This window comes from Mandrillus leucophaeus, unplaced genomic scaffold, assembly GCF_000951045.1.
Source record: "Mandrillus leucophaeus isolate KB7577 unplaced genomic scaffold, Mleu.le_1.0 Scaffold110, whole genome shotgun sequence".
NCBI lineage: Eukaryota > Metazoa > Chordata > Mammalia > Primates > Cercopithecidae > Mandrillus > Mandrillus leucophaeus.
Genome location: NW_012099210.1, coordinates 6,366,863 through 6,378,622, shown reverse-complemented (window position 1 = coordinate 6,378,622; position 11,760 = coordinate 6,366,863).

The window sequence follows — 11,760 nt, the reverse complement described above, 5'->3', positions numbered from 1 at the left end:
TCCTTCCTGTTTGTTAGTTTTCCTTCTAACAGTCAGGACCCTCAGCTATAGGTCTGCTGGAGATTGCTTGAGGTCCACTCCAGACCCTGTTTGCCTGGATATCAGCAGCAGAGGCTGCAGAAGATAGAATATTGCTGAACAGCACACGTACCTGTCTGATTATTGCTTTGGAAGCTTACTCTCAGGGGTGTACTCCACCGTGTGAGGTGTGGGGTGTCGGTCTGCCCCTAGTGGGGGGTGTCTCCCAGTTAGGCTACTCAGGGGTCAGGGACCCACTTGAGCAGGCAGTCTGTCAGTTCTCAGATCTCAGCCTCCGTGTTGGGAGAGCCACTGCTGTCTTCAAAGCTGTCAGACAGAGTCGTTTGCGTCTGCAGAGGTTTCAGCTGCTTTTTGTTGTTGTTGTTGTTGTTGAGCTGTGCCCTGTCCCCAGAGGTGGGGTCTGTCTTCTGTGTTGCTCGCGCTGGGAGTTGGAGACTGGAGATGTTCCTATTCGGCCATCTTGCTCCGCCCCTTCGTGACCCCTCTTTATTCCTGTGATTGGTAAATTGTTTATACTCCTTTTGCTTGATTATTCTAGTGAGAGGTTTATCAATTTTATTTATCTTCTCAAAGAACCAGGTTTTTGTTTTATTTATTTCTCTGTTGATTTTCTGTTTCTATTTCAATTTCTTCTATTTGTTATTGCCTTCCTTCTACATGTTTTGGGTTTTACTTGCTGTTATTTTTCTAATTTCTTTAGGTAGAAACATCTAATATGTAATTTCAGATATTCTAATTTTTAGATGTAGTAGTTTGTTTTCAAGCTTTTTCTTTCACTTCTTTCCTCTTCGTTTTTATAATTTATTCTAGCTTTTTGAACACATAGAGTACATTCATAATAGTTGCTTTAACATGTTTCTCTGCTAATTCCAGAATCTGTATTATTTAACCATCTGTTTTGATTGATATTTTCCCTCTGAATTAGGTCAAACTATATTTATTTCAAATGTCATTGAAAGACATTTTAATGTTTTTGTTTGTTACTTGAGTTTGTTGTATTACTCTAGATGTTGTTAGTCTTTGTTCTGAGACCCAGTCAAATTATTGTAATCAACTTAACTTCTTCAAGGCTTGCTTTTATATTTTGTTAATTTCAAGGTAGCCTGCAGTGTAAGATTAAGTATAATTGTAATACAAAGGCAATACCATTCTCAAGACTCTATTCAATTCTAGATTTTAACAGTTCTTTCTGTTTTGGCTGGTGAGAATAGTAACTCTTTCAATTATATGTCATGGTTCCCATAACACAATTATATGGATGGCTCCACCTACTATTTTGTTTTCAACTTTTATTTTAGATTCAGTGGGTGCATGTTCAGGTTTGTTACCTGGATATATTGTGTGACACTAAGATTTGGAATATGAGTGATCCTATCACTCAGGTACTGAGCATAGCACACAAAAGTTAGTTTTTCTACTCTTGTCCCCCTTTCTGCTAGCCCTCTAGTAGTCTCCAGTTTCTATTGCTGCCATCCTTATGTACCTGAGTACCCAATATTTAACTCCCACTCATAAGTGAGAATATTTGGTATTTGGTTTTCTGTTCCTGCATTAATTCAGTTAAGATAATGACATCTAGCTACATCCATATTGCTTCAAAGGATATGATTTCCTTCCTTTTTATGACTGCATAGTATTCCATGGTTATATGTACTACATTTTCTTTATTCAATCCATTGTTAATGGGCACCTAGGTCGATTCAGTGTTTTGCTATTGTGAATAGTACTGTGATGAACAAGCAAGTGCATGTGTCTTTTTGGTGGAACAATTTGTTTTCTTTTGGGTATAGCCAGTGATGGAATTGCTGGGTGAATAATAGTCATAAATTATCTGCCAAGTCTGATGTCCAAAATGACATTTCTGAGGTTTTCTTTTATAGAATTCTTATAAGTTGAGGTCTTACATTTAAATCTTTAATCCATCTTGAGTTAATTTTTGCATACGTTAAGGTAGGGGCCCAGTTTCCTTATTCTGCATGTGAGTAGCCAACTCTCACATCACCACTTATTGTATAGGAAAGTCTTTCCCCATTGCTTATTTTTGTTGACTTTGTTGAAGATCAGATAGCTGTACGTGTGTGGCTTTATATCTGTGTTCTCTATTATGTTCCCTTGGTATATGCCTCTGATTTTGTATGAGTACAATGCTGTTTTGGTTACTGTAGCCTTATTGTATAGTTTGAAGTTAAGTAATGTAATGCCTCTGGCTTTGTTCTTTTTTACCTAGAATTGCTTTGGCTATTTGGACTCTTTTTTGGTTCTATATGAACTTTAGAATTGTTTTTTCCACTTCTGTGAAAAATAATGTTGGTAGTTTGATAGGTATAGGTTTGAATCTGCAGATTGCTTTGGGCAGTACGACCATTCTAACGACATTGATTCTTCCAGTCCATGAGCATAAGATGTTTGCTTATTTGTTTGTGTCATCCATGATGACTTTTAGCAGTGTTTTACAATTCTCCTTGTGGAGATCTTTCACCTCCTTGTTTAGATGTATTCCTACGTATTTTAAATTTTTTGCGGCTATTATAAATGGGATTGTGTTCTTGATTTGGCTCTCAGCTTGAAAGTTATTGGTGTATAGATAAGCTACTGATTTTTGTACATTGATTTTGTATTCAGATACTTAACTGAGTTTGTTTCTCAATTCCAGAAACCTTTTGGTGAAATTTTTAGGGTTTTCTGGGTATAAAATCACATTATCTAAAAAAGAGATAGTTCGAATCCTTCTTTTCCTATTTGTATGACTTTTACTTATTTCTCTTGCCTAATTGCTCTGGCTAGCACTTCCAGTACTGTGTTGAATAAGAGTGGTGAGAATGGGCATTCTTATCTTGTTCTCAAGGTGAATCCATCAAGTTTTTGCCTATTCTTTACTATGTTGGCCATGAGTTTGTCATAGATTGATCTTATTGTAAGTTATGTTCTTTTGATGCCTAGTTTCTTGAGATGTTTTATCATGAAGGAATGTTACATTTTCTAGAAAGATTTTTTTACATCTATGAGATGGTCATATGGCTTTTGTTTTTAATTAGGTTTATATGTTGAATTACATTTATTTATTTGCCTATGTTGAATCAACCTTGTATCCTAGGAAAGAAACCTACTTGATCATGGTGATTTAATTTTCTGATGTGCTGCTTGATTCGGTTTCCTAGTATTTTGTTGAGGAGTTTCGTATCTATGTTCATCAGAGATACTGGCCTGTGGTTTTATTTTTTTTGTTGTGTATTTGCTAGGTTTTGGTATCAGGGCGATGCTAGCTTTATCCTATGAACTTGGGAGGTTTTTTGGAATAGTTTCAGTAGAATTGTTTTTTGGAATCATTTCAGTAGTATTGGTACCAGCACTTCTTTGCACATCTGGTAGAATTAAGCTACAAATCCATCTGGTCTGGGGCTTTTTTTTTTTTTTTTTTTTTTTTTTTTTTTTTTTTCAGGTAGATGTTTTATTACTGCTTCAATTTTGGAACTAGATATTGCTCTGTTCAATGTTTCAATTTCTTCCTGATTCATCCTTGGGAGGCTTTGTGTTTCCAGGAAGTTTTTCATTTCCTTTAGATTTTCTAGTTTGTGTGCATAGAGATATTCATAATAGTCTCTGAGAATCTTTTGTGTTTCTGTGGGATCAATTGTAATGTCATCTTTGTCATTGCTTATTGTGATTATTTGAATCTTCTTTCTTTTCTTTTTGTTAATGTAGCTAGCAGTCTAGTGATAATGTTTATTCTTTCAAATAGCCAGCTTTTTGTTTTGTTGAGTCTTTGCATGGATTTCTGAGTCTCAATTTTGTTCAATTTTACTCTGATTTTAGTTATTTCCTTTTTCTGCTAGTTTTGTGGTTACTTTTTTATTGTCTTTCTAAGTCCTCAATGTGTGATGGTAGATCATTAATTTGAAAACTTTGTGACTTTTTGAGACAGGCATTTCGTGTTACAAACTTTCCTCTTAACACTCTTTTTGCAGTATCACAGATATTTTAGTATGTTGTGTTTCTGTTTTCATGTATTTGAAACAATTTTTTGATTTCTTTCTTAATTTTGTTGCTTACACATAAGTCATTTAAGAACAAGTTATTTAGTTCTCACGTAATTGCGCAGTTTTGAGAGATCTTCTTGATATTGATTTCTATTTTTATTCCACCATAGTCTGACGGTATGGTTGTAGGATTTCAAGTTTTTTGAATTTTTTGAGACTTGCTTTATGGATGAGCATGTGATCATTCTTGAAGTATGTTCCATATTTAGTTGAAAATAATGTTTGTTATATGACTGACTGGTGGAATATTCTGTAGCTGTCCATTAGATCCAATTGGTTATGCACTAAATTTATGTTAGTTTTCTGCCTCAACGATCTGTTTAACACTGTCAATGGGGTACTGAAGTCCTTCGCTATTATTGTGTGGCTGTCTAAGGTTTTAGGAGGTCTAGACAGACTTGTATTATGATCTGGGATCTTCAATGTGAGGTCCATATAAGTTTAGGACAATAAAGTCTTCTTGTTGAATTGAACCCCTTATCATTATGTTATGCTCATCTTTGTCATTTTTTATCATTATTGGTTTAAGGTCTGTTTTATCTGATATAAACATAGTGATCCTTGCTTTTTGTTTGTTTGTTTGTTTTTCCTTTGCATAGTAGATCTTTTTCTAACTCTTTACTTTGCATCTATTTGTTTTGATACATGTGAGATGAGCCTTTTGAAAACAGAAGATGGATGGGTATTATTTTTAAAGTCCAACTTGCTACTCTGTGCCGTTTCAGTGGAGCTTTTAGATAATTTATATTCAAGGTTAATATTGACATGTGAGGTTTTGATCCTATTGTGAGCATATCCATAGTTTGGCTTCCACTTAAAAGTGAGAAGATTTGTTATTTGGTTCTTCATTACTGAGTTACTTCAGATAGAAGAATATAAATTATTTTTTCTTTATTTTTGTCTGACTGGATTAGTTTGAAAGACTGGTCTTCAGTCTCTGAAATTCTTTCCTCTACTTGGTTACTAAGCTTTAAGTGTGTGATAATTTGATGCAAAAATATCTAAGAAAAAAAGATTTAAAAGTTTTACGCTTTAAATATAAATGACATCAAGTTTGAAGTCAGAGAGTTTAAAAAGTAATGGATTGCTCTCTTCCTATCTGTATTATCTAGACAGGGTGATTAAATCATCATGATTGTGTTTACAGGTATTATTTGCTCCCTACTTAATCATAGGTAAAACCATAACTTGCCGTTTCTCAGTTCTTAAAAATCTAGACTCCAAAAAAGACTATGGGTCTTCCTGAATTATTCTCTTCAGTATATAAACATGCTTTTCTGTCTTCTGTTAAAAACCAACAATGCTTTTGACCCCATCCATGCTACTTTTGTTTCTGTTAAAATAACAAAATTTTGAGAAAGTCCCACAGGCAGCCTCTGAAGGAGGGTGACAGGTCATCCCTCCTTTATCAAAGTGGTAATTTTATAGTGATCTAGATAAACATACATGTTTTTCATCAATTGATAATATTAAACAGATGAGAGAGTACCAAACTATGTAAAGCACTTGATTTCCTTCCACTAAAATATTGTAACATTGAAATATGTGCCTGTATTAACTTTATTGAAATGTATTTTGAATGAAACAAAATTTCCCCCTTTTTGAGTTTAATTCAATGTGAGACAGTTCTACTTTTCAAGGATATTTTTACAATACAGGCCAATTAAATATGACAGTTTATTGACAATGGGTTCTTGTGTGATAATAGCTCAGACATATATTACATTAAAAATACATTATAGAGTATAGCAACAAGAACAATTTTAATATTAGAATGATTTCTGATTGTCTAGATTTTCCTTTTTATTATTCTGCTTTATTTTGACAGATCTTAAAGTAGACAAAGATGAGAAATGCTGCTTTTATATCAGGAAACATTTTAATAGCTTGCTAATATTATGAATTACAAGTAAATGATTAGGTAAAAGTGTGAAGTCTCACTCCTAGTTTTTGAGAAATCTTGATTAACAGAAAGAAAGGGAAATATAGTCCTCAGGTATTGTTAACGGGTACTTACCTAATACTTGTGTATTTCAACCATTGTTCTAATTGTTTTACAAATAACCCATGTGATCTCTTTAATAATCCTTTGAGGTAGGGACTATTATTATACTTATTTTACAGGTAAGATATATGAGATGCAAGGAGTTTACATAACTTGTCCAAAGCTGGAAGCAAAGTAGGTGGTAAAGCAAAGTTTGAATTGACTCAATTTGGGTCCGGAGTTCATCATCTTAACATTACACATTCTCATCTTCATTCTAATTACCATGCTTAGCCTTGCCTAAAAATTCTCTCTTCATTTATTCCTTTAACAGAGACAATGTAAGTACCCACAGTTCTTTTCAGAGAACTTTGAGAATTGAGGGTACACTTACTATGTTGGTACAGTTGAGATCTTCCATTACACAAGTCTAGGAGTACATTACTGCTTTAAGAGATATTTTCTGGTTTGCAAACTCATGGAGAGGAGGAAATCTGGCTCATCATCATTGTATTTATGTCATCTATTACAAGTACCTGATACTTTGCAAAAGCTCAATAAATTGATTCTTGGTGTGATAAATGACATTTACACCAGATCTCACTCTACATAATAATTCCTGTAGTAGTAATATATGTTAGGTTGTTCTATGGTAACAAATGTAACTTGAACTTCAAGGGCTTAAGACAATAAAGGTTTATATCTCACACAAAATTCAATGTGGATCAATGAGTCCTACACAACTCAAAGACAGGAAATTTTGGAAAAATAGCCCCCAAAATTGCTGCATCAGAATAGAGAGAGGGAGAATTGTTTTATACAGTTTTTCAGGCCCAGGCCTGAAGTTCTCATATCACTACTATTCATATCCCATTGGCTAATTCTGAGTCATTTATACCTAATCTAACTTCAAGTGGGTCTGGGAAATGTAATCATCCTATGTGCTCAGAAAGAGAAAACTATGTGATGAATATTTAATACTGTCTATGTCAAAATCCAAATTATCCTAGGTAGTAAAATGTGGAAAGCAAATGATGCCTGACTGAGATCCAGTTGTGTGTCTGACATGACTCATCCATTGCTGGGCAACCAGTTTGGCTGAGACTTGCAGGGTTTCCTTGAATATCCAAGGCGAAACTTGATATGGCCCTGTAACTAAGTTCTGGCCAATAGGCTATAAATGGAAATGCTCAGTACATCAACCAGGAAGTGTTTTTAATGAGCGATCATGTGTCTTCCTGTTTTCTACTTACATTTGGCCATGATATAGATAAAACTGGGTGAGGCTATAGCAGCCATCTTGGACCATTAAGTAACTCTGAGAATTGAAGTTGAATAAGGCAGAAGAATAAGATATAATAAGCGTGAGTCCTTGACAGCATGAAGCATCTTTACATCTCTAGTATTACTCTTTTGAATTTCTAAATATGAAAAAAAATTTCTATTTTATTATGCCAATGATGTTTTCATTCTTAAGCTACTTTCAGTAAAACCGAATCATGGCTGATTCAGCAAGCAATCAAATAAAAAAAACCAAATATGACTCATATATAAATTTATATAATGTTTTCAAGCCACTCATTCATAAACAAGATTGTCATTAAATTTTGCTTCAGACTAGAGTGTGATATATGGAGTCAGATTGTCTGAGTTAGATGCCCAACTACTTTCTAGGTGAAGAACAATGGGCATGTTTTGTTGAATTTTAAAATTTCTATTACTTTTCTTTAAACAATAATAATTGGAACTCACATAATAGGCTTTTATAAAGATTAAATAAGCTGATACCTTTAAAGTGCTAGCCAGACCTACGAGCATAGACAAAGTAGTCCAAAAATGTTACTCTATTTTCATAACAAATAGAGCAATGGTAATGGTTGTCAATATCCCTTCATTGATTTAGACTGTGTCTATTAAATTGGAAAATTAACAGAGGGTTTTTTAATAGGTAAATTTACTAATTATATATGGTCATTTTATGCTACTCAGTGTTATCTATACTACAATCTTTTGAAGTTTGAGTAGTGAATGATACATCTCTTTATGTTTCAAAATTAGAAAAGTACATCCAACATATATGATGTCAAGTCAAAAGAATTAAGTTTAAATTTAAATTCTCTAATAGAGAAATTTGACCCCAGGAAATCTGTGTGTGTTTGTGTGTGATCTTATACATTAGTGCTTCTTAAAAATTGTGGTCTCAAGATCAGCAGCAACATCATTTGAGATATTATTGGACATCACCCCAGACTTACTGAACGAGTAATCTGTGTCTTAAAAAGTCTGGTTATTCTAGTGCAGACTAAAGTTTGAGAACCAGCAATGCAAATCTTCAGCTGTAAATATTATGGTTAAGAAATGTATTTTAGCTTATGCAGAATCATCAAGCAAGTTGGTGACCTAAATGAGAATTCAGCCTGAGCTCCAACAAGACTGCCTTTCGTTGCATGAATTTAACCTAACTACAAAGTTTTTCTTGTGCTTATTTTATAACGCTTTTCTTAGTTATTTCCTAACAATATTCGAAATTTTACACGCTAAATGATTGTGAGTACTTTGGTCAAAAGATGTTACAAATAATCAAATGATTGAGGTTACATTCCAGCAAATATTTTAAAAAGTGATATTACTATTGTCCTCATCAAGGTGCTTTGTTTTGTTGCTGGCTATAAGATAAACACTGTATTTATCAACAATTTATGACGGGCATTTAAGAAAACCTTTTTCATGGCTTGACAATAATTACAAAGAAAAGAGAAGAAACAATAGTTCACAGAAATGCAACATCTAAAACAATTACTGCTACTCCTTGGGTATTCCAGAATTTAGGTCTCAGAATATTCTCTGATCATCATCCACCTACCAAGATACAGGTCAGATGATTCCTTTTAATATACCCCTTTCAGTATATGCTAGAATATAATTTCATAGTTTTAGGGTATTTAATTTGCTTCTCATTTGGAATATTAGTTACAGAAAATAATTTTCTCATGGCCTTTTCCATCTTTCTTCAAGGGCTCCATAGATCGACAGATTTACCATCAAAGTGTTTGGAAGATTTGATAGAAGTCCCTCAAACATCAGTTTAACAAAACAAAATGGGGCAAGCAATAACAATATGTGATAAAATATTAGCAATATTTTCTGGTTTGTTCAAGATCTTCAAGTATTACATATTTTGGTATTCTCCGAAAAATTATTTTATTTTATTTAAATCTTTACAGCAAATTTATTGGAATTTTTCTCTGATACTATTATATTTAACCCGTGCATCTTGAAATACTCTCCTCTGTGATTACTGTGGAGGCTGGGGAGTGACAAATGGTGAAGAAAAATTATACTTATCAACCCCTCCACTGCTGGCAATTTATGCCAGCCTTTATCCTTGAAGCGCTGCTTCCTGAATATAATTCCAAGAAACTGAACTTATATCAACAAAGATAAACTATTTCACATCATTTAAAAAATTTAGGCTACAAAGAAATATTAAATATTTTTCAAAGTACAGGTTTTATTGTGAGGCAAACATTTTAGTATTATTCTCTATTTAACCATATGGGCATAGTTATATAATAAAACAAATTGAAAATGTATTTATTGAAAGTTGAAAATACATTTATTATTTATTTTTTAAAAAATGTATGTATTGAAAATACATTTATTACAAAGCAGCAAAAGAAAAATACATGTATAATGTGATTATATATAAATACATAAAATATATACTCAATATATAACCATTATATATTAAATATATATGTAATCTCATTATACAGGTATACATTATACATGTATATCTATATGTATACATTGTACATATATATGCACACACATATATAAATCATATATATGCATTCTAGATCCAATTCTTGATATGGCTAAAGATGTTAAGACTTTGTATACAAATAGTTGATTTCACTGTAACACTTCGGTAAATATATATTTTTAAATATTCCAAATGGATTAGAAATGTAATATCTGATACTGTAAAATGATGTTTTCTGTCTTTGGGAGTCACTTTTCTAGCTCTTTAAATTTTTGTTTTCTTATTGTATACAATAGAGGAGAAATGAAAATGTGCCAAATAAATGTACAAAGAGAATCTTCATAATATTACTATTTATCATTGACTGTGTTATATCAAAATTATAACCAATTAGTTAATTTTGTTTACCAATATCCAATGTTTGCCATAAAATAAACATAGTGTATTACATACAACCAGATCACAAAAAAAAATTTCTTTCTTTTTTTGTTTTATTTTACATATGAGTGAAAGAGATTTGAGTTATACGAAAATCTAATAAGCTCTTATTTCCTGGGAGAAAAACACCAGTATCCTTAAAACTGAGGATATTATGGTGAACAATTTAGACAATGTCTTTTCTCTACTGTTTCTTACATTCTTACATCAAGTGTTGATGAGGGCTGTGGCTCATAAAGAAATAACTGATTATTTTAATGAGATAATTCAAATAATGATAAAGAGCTATGAAGACAATAAAATGAGATAATTACAGGAAATCAGTGGTTGGTGATGGGAGTATTATAAAACTTGAGATATTGTGGTCAAGAAGGTTTTATTGAGGATGTGAGATTTGACATAAAATGAATAATGAGAAGTTAAATGTGCCAATATTTTGTGGAAGAGCATTAAAGACAGAGAAGTAAGGTAAAAATTCCTACAACAGGAACCAAGTAACAATAGGAAGAGGATTGAAATGACTGGAAGATAATTATTAAGAGAAAGAGGAGGAGTATTGAGCCCAATAGAAATCAAACTTTTCGTGCAGTCTGAAGATCACCAGAAGTCACCTCCAGCTGCACCCCAGACCTTGACAATTATTACCACACGGAGAGTTTGAAGGGAAGAACACGTCCCCTGACCAAGATAAAGCTTAAATGGAACATGTTTTACAATGCTTCTACAGCTGTAGCATACTCTAGTTCTGTAACACAATCAGTTGAACTCAGAAGCCTGAAGCAGCAAAGCTAAACCAAATATTAAGTAGTGTCAAAGGAAGAAAGATGATAAATAAAAATATAAAAGAAAGAATATAAATTACGAAACAAACATATAAAGGCATTTCATATTTGGGTCATTTTGGAATTAGGCATAAAAACAAACCAATGAGCAAACAATAAATGGGCCAAAAAAGAAGAGAAAACAATTTCTCAAAGGTTGGAAATTAATACCAAAGTTAACTAGGAATAACACTCGCCCCTGAGACTTCATGGAATGTCAGGAAATCCACTAAACATCTTAAATAATGTGAAATGAAGATTTATGATGATTTTTTTACAGTAAAGGGAAAGTTAACCTCTATCACATTTAGGTCACAATATGACAACTATTACTATAATTCATAATAAAGTAGAAAGAATAATATCATCTCAATAGTTGTTAAAAAAACTATATTGCAAATTCAGTACTCATTTCTAATAAAATTTTAGGATAAAACGTTAATTAATGAGGCAAGCATTATTTATGTCAAACTAATAGCTAATCTCATGCCTGACAGTGAACCTATGCATGGATTTTCATAGTTGGAAAAAATCAGAGGCTCCATAAGGACACCATTTTTTTTTTTTTTAAGACGGAGTCTCGCTCTGTCCCCCAGGCTGGAGTGCAGTGGCGCGATCTCGGCTCACTGCAAGCTCTGCCTTCCGGGTTCACACATTTCTCCTGCCTCAGCCTCC